The sequence below is a fragment of the Misgurnus anguillicaudatus genome, chromosome 11 (assembly GCF_027580225.2).
Source record: "Misgurnus anguillicaudatus chromosome 11, ASM2758022v2, whole genome shotgun sequence".
NCBI lineage: Eukaryota > Metazoa > Chordata > Actinopteri > Cypriniformes > Cobitidae > Misgurnus > Misgurnus anguillicaudatus.
In genome coordinates, this window is record NC_073347.2 from 2,668,119 (window position 1) to 2,685,321 (window position 17,203).

The window sequence follows — 17,203 nt, forward strand, 5'->3', positions numbered from 1 at the left end:
TTTACGAGGTAAAAACGCAATCATTGGAAATCCGAGAAACGGAAACTTCCTTGGTTTAATTGAGCTTTTAGCCCGCTATGACACTGTAATGGCACAACATTTACAAAAAATAATGACAGAGAAAAAATGTACTTCATATTTAAGTTGGTGTACACAAAATGAATTCCTAAAATCCATTGCAGACTGTGTTTTACAGAAAATCAGTAAGCAAGTAAAAGACGCAAAATACTATGCTGTCGAGTTCGATTGCACGCCCGACATGTCCAAGCAAGAGCAAGCCTCAATCATAATTCGACACGTTGACACTGATGAAAACAAAGTGGCTAAGATAGAAGAATCATTTGTGGGCTTTTTCGCAGTTAATGACACAACAGGACAAGGGCTTACAAAAACTTTAATTGCCACACTGGAAAACTTAGGGCTTGACCTTATGAATTGTCGGGGCCAGAGTTATGATAATGGATCAAATATGCGAGAGATTCATCGAGGGGTACAGGCTTTGATTAAAGAAAAAAAATCCAAATGCATTGTTTATGCCATGTGCGAGTCACAGTCTCAATTTGCTATTGTGCGATGCTGCCTCTTCCAATAGAGCCTGTTTGAATTTTTTCGGAACTGTCCAAAGATTGTACACTATATTTGCATCATCAGTGAAACGCTGGGACATTCTGAAACGGTTCGTTGACATAACATTGAAACCCCTGAGCGATACGAGATGGGAGGCAAAGCTGGACTCGGTTAAAGCTCTGAGGTATCAGCTCGGTGGCGTACTTGACGCTTTGGAAAGCCTTGAGCAAGAGTGTAAAGATGGCAAAATTTCTTCAGAGGCACATGCACTGTCTAATGAAATACAGACTATGGAGTTTATGACGTGTCTTGTTATTTGGAATGACATGCTGACAGAAATCACATGCGCCAGCATCGCCATGCAGTCTGCCGAGATTTCGCTAGATACGGCTGTTTTGCTGATTGACAAACTGAAAAAGTTCATCTCCCAGTACAGAGAGGATGGGTTTGAAAAGGCTGTGTCCGTTGCTCGTCTTTTAGCGACAGAGTTTGATTCATCCACAGAGTTCGTACAGAAACGCAACAGAAAGCGCAAATCATTTCATGATGAATTACGCACTGGTGAACCAAGTGACAAAGACGCGGACGTCCAACTCAGTTTCAAACAAACAGTGTTTTATGTTGTCGTTGACACTATAAGCAGTGAACTTAACAGCAGATTTGATCATCTTGCCCTTATTTCGGAGAAATTTCGTTTTATTCTGCAAATGAATGAAATGCCAAAGGATGAATTAGAGGAATCGGCAAGGTGCTATGCAGCAACATCGCGGGATGTTTCGAAAGACTTAATTCAAGAAGTCTGTAGTGCAAGTGGTCTTCTGTTTGACTGCAAAAGCGCACTTGAAAAACTAAACTTTATACTCAAGAGAAACCTTGAATCTGTATTCCCAAATTTGGTTGTTGCATTGAGAGTGTTTCTTACTTTGCCGGTCACCGTAGCCTCTGCAGAGAGATCATTCAGTAAACTAAAACTCATAAAAAATTATTTGCGATCTGCAATGGACCAAGACCGGTTATCGCATCTTGCGGTCATATCAATTGAGCACAAAGTAGCACGGTCTACACCCTTTGATACAATTTTAGAGAAATGGGCAAGCATGAAATCAAGACGTGCCCGAATTTAAATGGGTGTGTTACAGCCTACAGTAGCCTACCTTTTATTATTTCTGAAAGGTTTTCATTTTTAAATATATAAGGCTATCTTGTATATTGTTCTTTTTGAAGCTTTTCCAAGTGTAAGACTTATAAAAACTGTTACAAGTTATGTGTTATTTATTATTATGTATAAGTTTGAGGTGTTGTTGTCTTTTACGTTTTATATTTCTTTATTGCTACCGCCCAAATTAAATGTACTAATGTTTTACTGAAAATAGGTAGAAAAATATATTTCTCTAACGATGAGTGTTGAAAAATACTGTGAAAAAAAGAAAATGAAAAAGGAAATTTCGTTTGTACAGTTGAACAGTAGCTGTTGTTATGCACGTGTTTATGTGTTCTCTAATGGAATGTTTTACTAAAAATATGAAAAATGTTATTTATTTTTTTAACTTTGTAAGAGTGTTTACTCCTAAAAAGACGGTGATTTTTTTGTCTACAGACTGCAAGTTAAAATGTGTTTTGAAGCGCGTTGTTTGTAGTATTAAGTCGGTTGATGTGTTACATTTCTCTGCTTTTATACTTGCTACCGACCAAATTAAAGGTACAAATGTTTTACTGAAAATAGTTTTACTATATTTCTCTGACGATGAGTGTTGAAAAATACTGTGAAAAAAGAAAATGAATTTATTTCGTTTGTACAGTTGAACAGTAGCTGTGGTTGGTTGTTATGCACGTGTTTATGTGTTCTCTAATGGAACGTTTAACTAAAAATATGAAAAATTGTATTTATTTATTTTTACTTTGTGAGAGTGTTTACTCCTAAATAAAAAGTCGGTGATTTTTTTGTCTATAGACTGCAAGTTAAAATGTGTTTTGAAGCGCGTTGTGGTATTTAGTCTGTTGATCTGTTACATTTCTCTGCTTTTATACTTGCTACCGCCCAAATTAAATGTAACAATGTTTTACTGAAAATAGGTAGGAAAATATATTTCTCTGACGATGAGTTCTGAAAAATACTGTGAAATAAGGAAATTAATTTATTTCGTTTGTACAGTTGTACAGTAGCTTACGCTGTTGTTATGCACGTGTTTATGTGTTCTCTAATGGAATGTTTTACTAAGAATATGATTTATTTTTTTAACTTTGTGAGAGTGTTTACTCCTAAATAAAAAGACGGTGATTTGTCTACAGACTGCAAGTTAAAATGTGTTTTGAAGCGCGTTGTGTTATTTAGTCAGTTGATATGTTACAGTTCTCTGCTTTTATTCAGCTGTCTTTTTAAAAATGTTTTATTAGAAAATAAAAAAGGTGAGTGATATCGTTGTGTGAGACATTATCAAATTTCCTTAACACATAACAACAAAGTAGCAACACACGCACGCACGCACACACACACACACACACACACACACACACACACACACACACACACACACACACACACACACACACACACGCACACACACACACACACACACACACACACACACACACACACACACACACACACATATAAAAAATAGGGGCCCAAAATTCTGTCTTGCATACCCCCCTTAAAACTGTTAATTGCGCCCCTGTCCCTACACAGTGGCGGTTCTACACGGAGGCCAAGGGTGGCCCGTGCCTCTGTGGACAAGTCCCTGGCCACCCCTGTGGCCACCCCGTGCTGACCAAATAAAAAAGTATACATTTATTTTGATTTTACACGCGAGCGCCAAAAGCGGAACTAATCCGACGCATAACGTTCTAAACGGGCAAATTAGAGCGGCGCACGCCGCGCACCCATCCACTGTAGCTGGCTGCGGGTGCTGGATGCTGCTCAGCGAGTGTCTCAATTTGTTCCCAATTTTCCGATGTTGAGAATGTGTATGCAGGTTTGGGCACTGGTAAGGACTCTAGCTGACTTGACATTGGGACACTGTTCACTTGTTCTCCTGTGACGTGGCTGCTTAAGCGCGGTGATCATTCACAGCTGTTACTCATCAACAACCGGCAAAACCAACATCTCGCTAACTTTTTAAAGTTTACACATTGTAAAAAGCGCTGTTATTATGCTCTTACATACACGTGCATAAAATTGGAGGAATATAATTAAATGTGTCATGTAAAAATGTTTACAATTTAAAATAAATATTATTTTAAATACTGATTAGATTGTGGTCCCTAACTGTCTAGCAATGTGTGTTTATATTTAAACTAAAACAAACGTTTGTCTTTATAAAAGTTTGCATTTCATAAAGTTAATTGAGTAGGCTCGCATGATTTTCGGTTGGGGGCTTTAGAAAAGAGCCCAGCTCCCCTATTGCACCTGCACTCACTCTTGTATTAAATAAAGATTTATATGATTGTAAAGTAAGATAAAGTTTATGCGGCAGTTTCCCGGAAAGGGATTAGACTAGTCCTAGACTAAAATAAATGTAAGAGCTGTCCAGACTGAAAACAACTTGCAATGCCATATTTTAAAATACACCAGTGCCCTTTGTTTTGCTTCAAAATGCACACAAGTAATGTATTTAGTAAGGCATGTTTGTTAAAACTAGTTATATTTCCTAATTAAACTAAGACCTAGTCCTGTCTTAAAATAATTCCTGTAACCGCCCATAATCTTTAAATATAATTTCTTGCCGTTTTTTTATGTGCCCCTCTGGTAAAACACTGGCCCCTACTTGGCCCCCCTAGTGAAATTTGTCTAGAACCGCCACTGTCCCTACAATTACACTTGCATTAAGTAGAATGGAAGGAAAATATATAATTAAAGAAGCTTGCAATCAGAAATGGCAAAGTTATTGGAATGAATGTAAAACAGGAAGACATTTTTATAATATAAACAACAATGTAAGACAAAGTAGATTGACACAAAATTGAAGTAGAGAAGATCAGGTTATTTTAACAAGACTAAGGATGGGACATACAAAACTTAATTTAACACTTCATATTATAGGAAAACATGGAGCAGGATTATGTGAAATATGTCAAGTAATGGAAACAGTTGAGCATGTGATGTTATTCCGTCCTAGGTATGAACCGGAAAGAAATGAGTTAATAAGAAAGCTACATGAAATGGGATGCAAAGAATTTTCAATCAACTACATATTAAACACTACACTAGGATCTGGGGAAATTATAAGGTCAGTTTTAAAATGTATTAAATATAGTGGTCTTCGAAAAAGAATATGGACATCTTCGACATACTACTACACTGAAATCACTTCACACTCCAGCACAGGTGGTGGCGGTATGCACCAAAAAGTTGGTATGCGACCCGCCAATAAATCCATAGAAGAAGAAGAAAAAGATTAATCCCAAACCACCTACTTCCATACTATGTATATAGTATGTAATAAGCGCTACTTTGCGTACTATATAGTATGGAAGTAGGCGGTTTGGGATTCAGCCGAGCTCTCTAGAGCGGTTTGTCTGCTCACGGCTTTTGTAGAAACATGATGGCAACGTAACGCTGTGTATGTAATTAAAAACGGCTCAATCTAAGGTAATAGAAAACATATTTGTTTTATATGTAAGGTCAATAAACACCACTGAAAACACAGATATGTATGATATATTCATTTTCTGTCAATAGAGGCTCCTAAATCTTACACATTACACCTTTAAGAGCAGAGCTTCTGTTTTCTGTCCTCTTAGTAAAATGGCATCAATCGAGGAGAAACGTTCAGATTTCATACTGACTTCAGATGATAAATGCTCTTAATGCAAAATAAATATCTGGATTCTAGCAATTTGTAAAAGTGTATAAAAGATTATGAGAACGTCAGATGACATTTAAGATAATGGTTTATTGATCTGTGGTCAACATGTTATAAAACAAGAGTTTTAAAATCAAACATTAAGTTAAACATTTGACAAATAAAACTCAACAAAGTCAACAAAAATCTTTCAAAGTCTCTCGGTGTTATTGGATCATTTAAAACAAATGTTTGTCTCCCTATTTGCTTGAGCAATGCTGGAAAGTTTGTTTATATATGAATATTTATATATTATCATTTACATACATTTATTAAAATCCATGTCTAAGTTAAACATAACAATTGTATGATTGTAAGTTCCTGCATTCATTGGTGAAGCTTGACATTTGAGTCTGGGGTACAGACTGACCTTTCTTTCTTTCTTTCTTTCTTTTTTATGCCATTCCAGCCTCTACGGCTATATTCATGGTGAGAACTAGTTAATTCATACACATTCATACACAAGTTAATTCATACACAAGTTAATCCAGACACAGGTTGGGGGAGGGACAATTTGGCATCTCCAATTTGCCTAACTTGCATGTTTTTGGCTTGTGGGAGTAAACCTACGCTGACACAGGGAGAACATGCATATCATAGTAACATGTGCTACAAACTAGAAACATTTTGATTGATTACATTAAAATAATATAGCCTGAATGTTAGATATAAACATGATAATGGGTTTCTCTTTCTCTGCCAAATAACGAGTTTTTAGAGCAATATATATTACCACTATCATCCACTAAGTGGCGCTCTTACCCAACTTATAAAACACTAACTTTGTGAAAATCATAAAAAATTAAAAGTTAAAAGTAAAGAATGATGATGACATTATTTGTAAGTTTTTATTAATAATATGAATAATCAGTGAAATGACTCCCACTGTATTTAGAAACAGTTTTTATTGTAAAATGGTGATGAAATATTGAAGCAAAATCATTATAAATTACAGTTTATTAACAACAATTATATTAAAGTTAAGATAGCTTACCCGAATATGCATTGCAAAAAAAAAAAAATCACAGGGTTAGTTAATTTTAGGACATTTTCTTCACTTCTAAAACATATATTCAATGCCTAATTTAACATACAATTAAAAACAAAACGGAAAATTTATATACAGTGAACAGAACATTAGCCCATTAATTTCTATAATCTTTTGATGCTAAATAAACTCCACCGAAGCTTCAGACGCCAGTTCTAAAAATGACCGCGTGAGGGCGCTTTGGAGGCGCTTTTGTGCGTTGGTTGCTATTATTCAAACCTCCGCGGAAGTACTGTTTTATAAGTATCAGATTTTGCAGATAATTTGTTTAATCAATGCGTAATTATATTGTGGTAGCACGGACTGTTATATGTTGTAATCGACAAGATATATTAACTTTTATGTTTTTTTCAGTAGTAGAGGAAGAATGTTCCGATTGGTCGATGTACTGTTTGTCCCGCCTCTCCTCCATTGTGATTGGACAAAGGCGATTTACAGCGCGCCACTTTTGATAAATACACATTTAGCAGGATTAGGATAACAATTGTTTTACAACGCATCTTAAAAAAAACGTTTTAAAATGTATAATATAAAAATAAATATGTATATTTGATCTGGAATATTATTTATTTTATAAAAAATCCTTTTAGCCAATGGGGGGCCTGCTCCACCGCAAGTCGTCATTTTCTATCTCTATAATAAATGTTGCTGATTTTACTTTAAAAAATGTAAAAAAATGGATCTTGCGAATACAAGAAAAAGTTAATCTCTGAAAAATAATTCATTGCAGTTCAGTGATGACTATAATGGCAGTCTCGATCTTATATCTTCTCTCTGTATTGTGCATTTAAATCAGGAATCTTTAATAAAATCCGGTCTGATTTTATACCATTCAGTGTGGTTTTGCATTTACAGTAGGGGAGACCGGGGCTGGTTGTCTCACGGGTTGGTTGTCACACTGCTTATTACAGACACACTACATGGTGCTGTGGTACAATTTTGATATCAATTTGTTAGCCTTTAATAGCTTACTCATTTGCACTTGAAATTTTGCTGAGCAGACATAAAACTTTGAGGTTAGGAGACAATTTTTTATTTTTATGGGTCAGAGTAAATTTTCATGTTGGTGTTGTTTTTGTGTTGAGAGCTTGTAGGATATTAATCATTCAAAAACAAAACACTCATTAAAAAGCCAAAAGTAGTAGCTTTATTTTGAATCATCTTTTAGTGATCAAGTTAAAGTCGTGTGGCAGCTAGCTTAGCATGTTTGTCAAGAAGTCAGTTGGGGATGGTTGTCACATAGCTTGCGGGGTTGGTTGTCACATAAGAATATTGGACATGTAGACCTTTTAACACTGTTTGTCTGATTGTTTGTTTGTTTTTGTTTGCTGGTAAAATAAAATAAAGCATTAAATGAAGAGGTTTTAACACTAAAAATTATTTCATTTTATTTCTCAACACAGTAGACAATGGGCTTTATGCCCAGCTGCACTACTTCCTGAACTTCGGCCAGCTTCTTGATTCCTGTCTGCCATTGTTGGACGGGCTGATTAATCCAGGTCTGCCTGACCTCAGTAGTCACAACAACAATAATCAGACACACCTGGATTGGTCAGTTTGTCCAGTGGTGGCGGACAGGAGGCAGGGAGCTGGCTAGAGTTCATAGTGCAGCTGGGCATAAAGCCTATTCAAGTAACTGATCACCCACTTTAATCCCATTGTTTAAACATAAGGGGCATTAATAACAATTATCATAGGGGTGAATTCATATTAAAACTTATTTGAAGTTTCTAGCTTAAAAAACTAAAAAGTTACTCATTATCTTTTCAGATCCCAATGTATCACTTAAATCCTATTGAATCACTATAGGGACAACCAACCCCATACCCTGTGACAACCAACCCCGTGATGGGGTTGGTTGTCACATTGTGTCAGAGTGTCTTTGATGGTTAATTACTTCCTGTTACAATACATTCGAAAAGTAAAAAGTATACACATTTAAAGCCAAGAGTCCAAAGTTTCATTTCATGTAGGAATTACTGCTGAAAGATTTTTTTAAGATGAGCAATTCATGCATGAGTAAAAATTGTGACAACCAACCCCGGTCTCCCCTATACAGCAGGGGTTCTCAAAGTTTACATTCAAAGGTCCAAATCTGAATTGCCGCTACATCCAAAAGCCAGGGGGCGCTCTCGGGCGGAAACTTAACATGCGAAGAACCAGACACACGCAGCTCCAGGAAATTAAGGATATATTTATATTGCTGTTCTTCAAACCTTTTCAGGTATTTTCATGATGATAAAGAATATGTATAAAGATTATGTTTGACGAGTGTTGCTTTTTCAAATGCATGTTTTAAACGACTCAAACCAACAGTGATTTCAGATCGATGAGGACTTACTGATCAAAAGCCGTAGTACATGAAGTAGCTGTGCATATTATCTGGGTGTGATGGCAACAGTGTCACACAGGAAATTTTTAAATAACTTGTTTTATTTTCGGACCAGGAATGCTCTTAAATCTAAAAAAAAAACTAAACGAATTGTTTACAAGTTTAATATGAATTTTTAAAGTAGCAAATGCACACATTTATCAGTCACATATAAATGAATGCACTTGTAATATGAAGTGGACGCGGGTCCGGATCCGACCCGGAGTCCGGACTTTGAGAACCCCTACAGTATAAAATACACTGTAATCTGTTAATTTTAGGACATTTTCTTCACTTCAAAAACACTCACTACAATGTCTAATTTAAAATACAAGCAAAAACGAAACGGAAAATGTATACAGTGAACAGTACATTAGCTCATTAATTTCTATATAACAATCTTGATGATAAATAAACCACCAAAGCTTCACACGCCAGGTGCGGTTCTAAAAAATGACCGCTTGAGGGCGCTTTGGAGGCGCTTATGTGCGTTGGTTGCTTTAATTCAAACCTCCGCGGAAATACTGTTTTATAATTATCAGATTTTGCAGATAATTTGTTTAATCAATGCGTACTCATATTGTGGTAGCACGGGCAGTTATATATTGTAATCGACAAGATATATTAACTTTTATGTTTTTTCAGTAGTAGAGGAAGGATGTTCCGATTGGTCGATGTACTGTTTGTCCCGCCTCTCCTCCATTGTGATTGGACGGCTGGATAAAAGCGACTTTACCGAGGGCCACTGCCACGTTTTGATAAATACACATTATTAACAGAATAACAATTGTTTTACAAAGCATCTTAAAAAGTAACGTTTTGAAATGTATAAGAACCTAAATTAATATGCACATTTGTTGTGGAATATCATTTATTTTATAAAAATCCTTTTAGCCAATGAAGGGCCTGCTCCACTGCAAGCTCCGCCTATGCCTGCATTGAGCTGCAAGTATTAGAAAGTCGTCATTTTCTATCTCTATGATAAATATTGCTGATTTTACTTAAAAAGATGCATCTTGTGAATACAAGAAAAAGTTAATCTGTGAAAAATTATTTATTTCACTTGAGTGATAACTATGACGGTCTTATATTGAGGATCTTTGCACATTTCTCTGTATTGTACATTTAAATCTTATTAAATTAAAGTGTTTTTGCATTTACGGTATAAAGTATAAAAGAAAATGTTATCTGTTAATCATGTGTGACCCGTGCTGGCAAGATGAGTCAATATTAGCAATTATTTTTATTAAAAAATGATCCAAGAATAAAAATTTTCTGCTTGTATGTTTATCTTCCTGTAGCAGGTGATTTGTAGGGATATTTAAGGTATATATGACGCAATGCAATACATAATATGAATAGTCTATAATAGATAACTGTATACTGTATATTGGTTCGATAAGAGGGGAAACCCCAGCTAAAATAAAAAACAATAGATACAGATGCTCATTTACTGAAATAATGTCTAAGAGGTGTTCATCTGTAGTTTTTGTTTTTTTTTTTTTTTTTTTTAAATAAATTATTGCATCAACAACAACGAATTTTACCTGTCTTAAAATGTTTAACACATGTGGCTTTGCATAATTTCTAAACATAGATTTAATCTATTGCAAATATGCAATTATAGCCTTGATAAAAAAGAAAAGTAATGGGGAAAAACATGTTTGATAACTGACGTTAGTGCTTAAATGATGTCTTACAGGGAAGGAAAAACAAATCATGACACTTTCTCACATTATTCTGAAAATTAGAGGGGTGCGAGGGGCCTCCAACACTTCAAATATCTAGAGCCGGCCCTGGTCTCTTGAGATACTTAGAAATCCCACCGGAAGCAGTAGATCATCCAGGTATATCTGTTACACAAACTGAAGACAAATTTCACAAGTTAAACAACTTGTTGAAAATCGTCCTTTGGTGGCACTTCATGAAGGGTCGATAAAAGAGAAAACTTATTTGTTATTCATTAATGCTTTTGCCAAATATGTTGGTGAAATAAATTTTCGATTACATTTTTGTTGCTGTGTGCTTACTTTACGAAACCTTGCCAAGTTTACTGTGAAAACAGCATGTGTTTAAAATACCCCACACCCCCTACACTTCATCCATATTTTATCTGATTAAGTGTCGTCAGATTATATAAACGTTTCGCTGATTCATTATGGCTGATAACAAGTTTCTGTTTTTTCTTTAAGATCAGAGCTTCTGTTTCCTGTCCTCTTAGTAAAATGGCTTCAATCGAGGAGAAATGTCAGATTTCAAACCGACTTCAGATGACAAATGCTGTCCTTGCAAGGGTAAGAAGAAAGAATAAAATATAAAGGCTATGAGGAGAAATCATGAACAAATCAATAAATATCTGGATTTTTTGTAAACGTGTATAAAAGATTATGTGAAAGTCAGATGACAACTAAGATACGGCTTATTGATCTGTGATCAAAATCTAATAAAACAAGAGTTTTAAAACAAACATTAAATGAAACATAAATGTTGTGTTAATGAATCTTGTTGCTGATTTTACTTAAATTTCATATTGAGAGAAGTAAATCACGCATAAGTGCTGTTATATCATCATATAGATATTTAACTATCACTAAAATCATGAAGTCATTTGTTTTCTATCTCCAGGTCAGAATGGGGTCAATCTGTATAATAGGACTAAACTTTTCCTGCTGGTTTTGTCCGTCTCAGTTAATTTCTTCTTGGAAGTCTGAGCGCTCTTAGGATGAATTAAGTGTTCAGGGTTGCTTGATAATTACAGACAGGTGTGTTGGAGCTGAAGTCTGCAGGATGGTAGTCCTCCAGGAGCAGGGTTCAGCACCCCTGCGTTACAACCAATAAAATTTCCATTATAACCATTATATTTATAATTATAATTTAATGGTTTCAATCAGTTTATAAAATCTGAAGAATTGATGTGATGTTTTTTATTGTTTTTCTAGCAGAGTATTAATAAATAATTGACCTTAATGTAGTTTATTTTTTAGTCAGATATCAGTTACTAATATGATCTTTTTAATCTTTTCTTTATTCCCTCTATAAACAGACGACAGACTCTTCTACATCGGCCCCAGTAGGCAGTTCATGCGTCTAGTTGTCCTGTCAGAGGAAGAGAAGTTGTCTGTTCTCGAGGAGTGCCACAATAACCCTGAAACTGGCAATCACTGTGGTGTCAGAGGCACTCAAAACAGGGTAATTGCTGGCTACTACTGGTCTACAATAATCCACGATGTAAAAGAATGAGTAAGATACTAGACTTATCTACTTTATCCAGTTTATTTTTTATCCAAGTATCTGTACTTAAGATCTGTTCCCACCTCCAGCTGTCAGATACCTTCTTCACAAAAGTTATGTTTATTGTCCTCACCAACCTTTTTCAACTGGCTACTTTTCTAGACATTTTGTGTTGCTTTTTAGGTGAGATCTCGTCACCGCTGCGTATTAAATGATCCCATTAAGACTTTTGTGCCAGTCTTGCATTCAATTAAGGTAAAATTTACAGTGTTTTGGAATACTGATGAGACTAACAAGCTAGTTTCAAGCGTGTGTGCAGTTTTACCAGCATTTGACTGATGCTAATTCTCTGCCATGCAGGTGAAAGAAGCTCGGGAGGTGCTTGGTTTGGATTTAATTGGACTGCTGCCAGAAACCGCACGCAGCAACAAGTATGTCCTTACCATGACCGACCTGTACACCAAGTGGGTGATTGCAGAGCCCATGCAATCAAAGACAGCACCTGAGGTGTCTGCAATAGTAACCACAAAGTTGTACTTGTTCGGCATGGTTAGGAAAATCATCACAGTCCAAGGGAAGGAATTTGTTAACAAGGTAGGAACAAATTTTTAACGTTTTTTCCACTATTCTTCTAGGGGTGTCAACAATAATCGATTCGGCAATGCATCGCCATGCGCGCATGCACGATTCAGCATCGATGCAGCAAAGTGCCATAATCGATTATGTCACTGTTTATTTTCTGGCCTCGAGTGGACAATAAAGTTGTGAAGTTTCAATTACATCTGGGGGCATAACAACAACAATCAAGATGGCTGAGGCAGAGAGAGATGACAGTGATAGATGGGTAAACAAAAACGCACCCATAGTTTTCCATGGAAAGTGGACATATGGGCACATTTCGGATTCTACGAAGTTAATGGGAAACTAGACAAGACTTACGCTGTGTGTAAATTCTCATCTCAGGTATATAATTGTCTTAAAGCTGCTAAGCTTCAGTTTTTGTTGAGAATAGTTGCACTTGACTGATTAAAAATTTGCATTGTTGTGTACAGTAGAATTCTGATGCATCGTAGAATCGAATCAAATTGAATCGTTACCTGGTGAATCGTAATTGAATCGAATTGTGAGGGCAGTACCAATGCACACCCCTATATTCTTCTATCAAAATATGTTCTTGTTTACATTTACTCCAGTCTTGCAAATTTAATCAATGATTCCTCTGCAGCTCAATGAAAGCATTTTCAGTTCACTGAACATAAAACATGCTGTCTCCAGTGCTTACCATCCCCAGACCAATGGGCAGGTAACTCTTTGGATGTTTTTCTTATAGGGTTTTGTCGTTGTTTTACAGTTGTTCATTAACTTTATAAATGCACTGATGTTAACAGGATGAAAGGACAAATCAAAACATCATCATGATAAAACGTCTCAATGAAACGGTTTGTATTTGAAAATAAAAGTAGTGACTTACTATCCGAATTAGACCTAGGCTGATCTGTGTATAATTCTACTTCTTCTGTAACTTTAAGACCTTGTTTTGTTTTTGTTACACTGTATACTTGCCATTTTCTGCCTCAATAGATACAAATTCAAAATCAATGAAGTACCTAATTGATCAATGTTGGCCAGACTGAGACTCCATTGATCTGTTGGTTTAAAAAAATTATCACGAGGAGAAACTGGATGTTTTTATGTTTATTTTCAATGAGTTTTCATTTATGCGTACTGTTCTCATTTGTAGGTTCTAGAGCGACCAAAATCGCAAGCGTGCGAGTATGTTCAGTTAAGGCCGGTGATGATGTTCTGCTCTCTGGGGACCCCAAGAAAAGAAAGACAGGAGACACGTTGACAAGTCAGCATCAGGGACCATATTCTGTGTCCAGTATGCCTCTTTTCCTAGTAAACACTATTGATTTTGTTTTATCTACTTAAAATCTGAATCCCATGAATATGACCATTTCTCTACTATTTCAACTGCTTCTTGTATTTTTCTTGTAATATGCTTTATATTCTTTCCTCTTTTCCACAGTGATCCATCGTCAGCAAATAATCATCTACCAATATCTCCTTGCACTTGAGAAAATACATCATTTATCATAATTGTAAAGAGTATTGGACCAATGATGCTGCCCTGAGGGGTACCATTTTTCACCATATATCTTCCAGGTAAGGCTTTCTGCTCTGCGTTAGAATCTTCGGAGCAAAACTACACCTTATGTTTCTGTTTTGTCCAATCAGATAAGGTTTGAGAACTTAAAAATACAGGAAGCGTACATTGGCTAAGCGAGGTGTCATTTTGCACACCTTAGTTTTTGACTGGATGAAGTCAAAATGAAGCCAGCCAATGCCTATTCAGCAACGTTTTGATTGATGGGGTAGTAACCAATCACGAAACGATTACAGGGATTCAATTTGCGTCTGTAAAATGCGACATCTGCGCAGATCTGCGCATACACAGAGGCGTCGTGCTGTGGCTAACGTTAGCTCAGAGTTAAAGATACGATCAGATTTTCTCCAGATGTTAGATATAAACATCTAAATTGTGGATCGTCGACTGTAGATTACTTTTTTTTGTTGAGAGTGTGAGAGACAGAGATGCATCGATCAGTAAAGCTGCTGCTCCGATACAGTAAGTTGTAAAAGTTAAGTTTGTCTTGTTATGTTGATCATGTATTTACATTTTTTTGTTTCATGTTAGCTGTTTTTGATTATAAAAATAACAGTGGAGATGACTAAGGCACGAGTTTTATATGGGTTCATTTTTTATGACATGTTATATAAATGCATATTTATGAATCTGATGCATAAAATATATATAAAACAAGAAAATAAGATATGTGGGGGAAAATATGAGTATTACCAGCAATGTTGAGCATTATATGCATAAGTTATTTGGCAAACATATGCGCGCGCACGTGTGTGTGTGTTTTCTCCTTGTGATGTAAAATAGGCCTTCAACTGATCTGGAGTCCATTCCCGAGCGACCACATTCAAAATAACAAGTATTTTGTTATAATGTTTTTTTGTCTGAAATAGTTGCTTTTGTGTGCAGATAAGTTTTGAATTGATAGTCATGTAGTATGTGGTGCTCTTTCTTTTTTGTTTGAAAAAAAACAACATTTTTTGGAGAATCATTCTTGAATTTGAATCACAACATGGTTTATCTTTATCTTTATACTGACCCCAGGTGTTTGACATGACAATTTCATAAATTTGTGAATGTTATTTATTCAAAGAAATCGGAAGTCATTTCATGTATATTTTACCTTGTTTTTACTCTGTTCCTATTCTACTCGGAGTTGTTATGACTATTGGGCAACAATGTGTCACGTGTCTAGTTTCAAACAAGACTAGAATTATGAATATAGTCTATAGGGTTTAAGAGCTGCAGGGATTTTATTTTGGGTATGATGATTTTCAGAAAATGCTCAAAAATTAAAGTGCTGGCTTACAGGTTTGTATTTGTTTAACTTGCATTAACACATTAATTGTCATGTATCGGCAAACTTTCTTTGAAACAGTATATTGTTTGCTTAATATTTGTGCATGATTACTGAAATGATTACTATCACTGAACTACCATTGCATGATGGATGACATTATGTACTGCTATGAGACACAAGTATTACAATATTGTATTGTAAATCGAAAAAAAAGATAATAAATAAAGAAATGATTACTGGGAAATATACAGAATTTGGCCTATCCATGTTGAAGACAAACATCATTCCTTTATGTGCACACGCTTGTGGACTAATCTTAGCTTTAGGATCAGAGCTTGAGTTGAAGATCAGCTTCATGGTACCAACAAGTGATCACATTTAAATGGATGGGTTATTATTTTTTTTTTAAAGCATGTTGGGTAAATATTGGACAGAACAGACCACTTGATTAAAATTGACTCAATGCTGGGTATTATTATTACAACCCAGTTATTGCATAAAAACAAAACAACATTGGGTCATTTTTAACCCAGCACGTGGTCTGTCCAATATTAAGGTCCCATTATGGGTTAAAAAATAACTAGCCATTTTCAGAGTGTTGGTTTGGTTTTGGCAACTCAATGCTAATCCTGTAAATTTGTGATTGTTTACCTGTTTTATGCCCAAGGTACAGTAAATATACAATAGACATGCATAACCCTTCTGAACAAACCTAAGCTGGCTGGCTGGTTTTAACTGGTCTCCCAGCCGGTTTGAGCTGGTGTAGCAGGCTGGATTTAAAGGGGGTTTGGACACTTTTCTAGCTGGTCAGGGTGGAAGAACAGCTGACCCATTAACTTGACCAGTCAGTAAAACCAGATGTATGCAGCTTTGCCAGGCGTGGGGCACCGGTGTATAGGAGCTAAGACGACTCTTCTAAGCTTTCAGTCTGGTAAAGCTGGTTTTTCGATCTGAACAGCTAAAAGTGGGCTCTTAAAACCTTTCTAAGACCAGCCTGCTACACCAGCTAAAACCAAACTGGGAGGTCAGGTCAACTAGGTTAGGTTGGTTTTAGCTGTTTTTCAGTAGGGAATGTTTATCCCTATACTAAAGTTATCCTCATTGTGATATGTCTTTGAATAATCTCTTATTATTATCACACAGGTCCACGTGCTCATCTCCACTCAAACCTTTGCAGAGAAATGAAACAGTGACTGCATGTTTGATCTACAGTCGCCACCTAGTGGTGATAAAAATGAATAGCATTAACAGAAAGATGATTTCAACATGTTTTTGGTGGTATGGTACAGTGCTTTATATAGATTAATGGTATATGGTACAGTCTTCTTTAGCTTAAAGGTAAATATAACAGTGAATGAAGATAATTTTTAAACTGTGTTTAGATGTAGTTCAATAAAGTTCAGAGTATCAGTGAAGCAAGTTTGAGAGATTTCTACATAAAATCTATAATGTAAAAAATATAATCTTGATATCTTTAATAAGGTAAATTTTTTAAAATAAGGTATTTTCTCTATTTACAGTTGTTTTATGCCACATTTAACCTCCTAAGACCTGGATGTCACATATGTGGACATCAATGTTTTTGTTGTTTGCATCATAATACTTAATTCTTTGTAACAGGAACCTGTTATATTCAAACATGGACAAATACACTGCTTCATGTTCAAAGAAAAATATTTGGTTATATTTAGTGGTTCCCCAA

General features: G+C 35.7%; 1 long non-coding RNA gene across 1 annotated transcript in view; it reads left to right on the forward strand.

Moving 5' to 3' along the window:
* The window catches only part of LOC141368757 (uncharacterized), a 69,917-nt gene that overhangs the window by 12,702 nt on the left and 40,012 nt on the right, over window positions 1–17,203 (forward strand). The window lies entirely within an intron of this gene.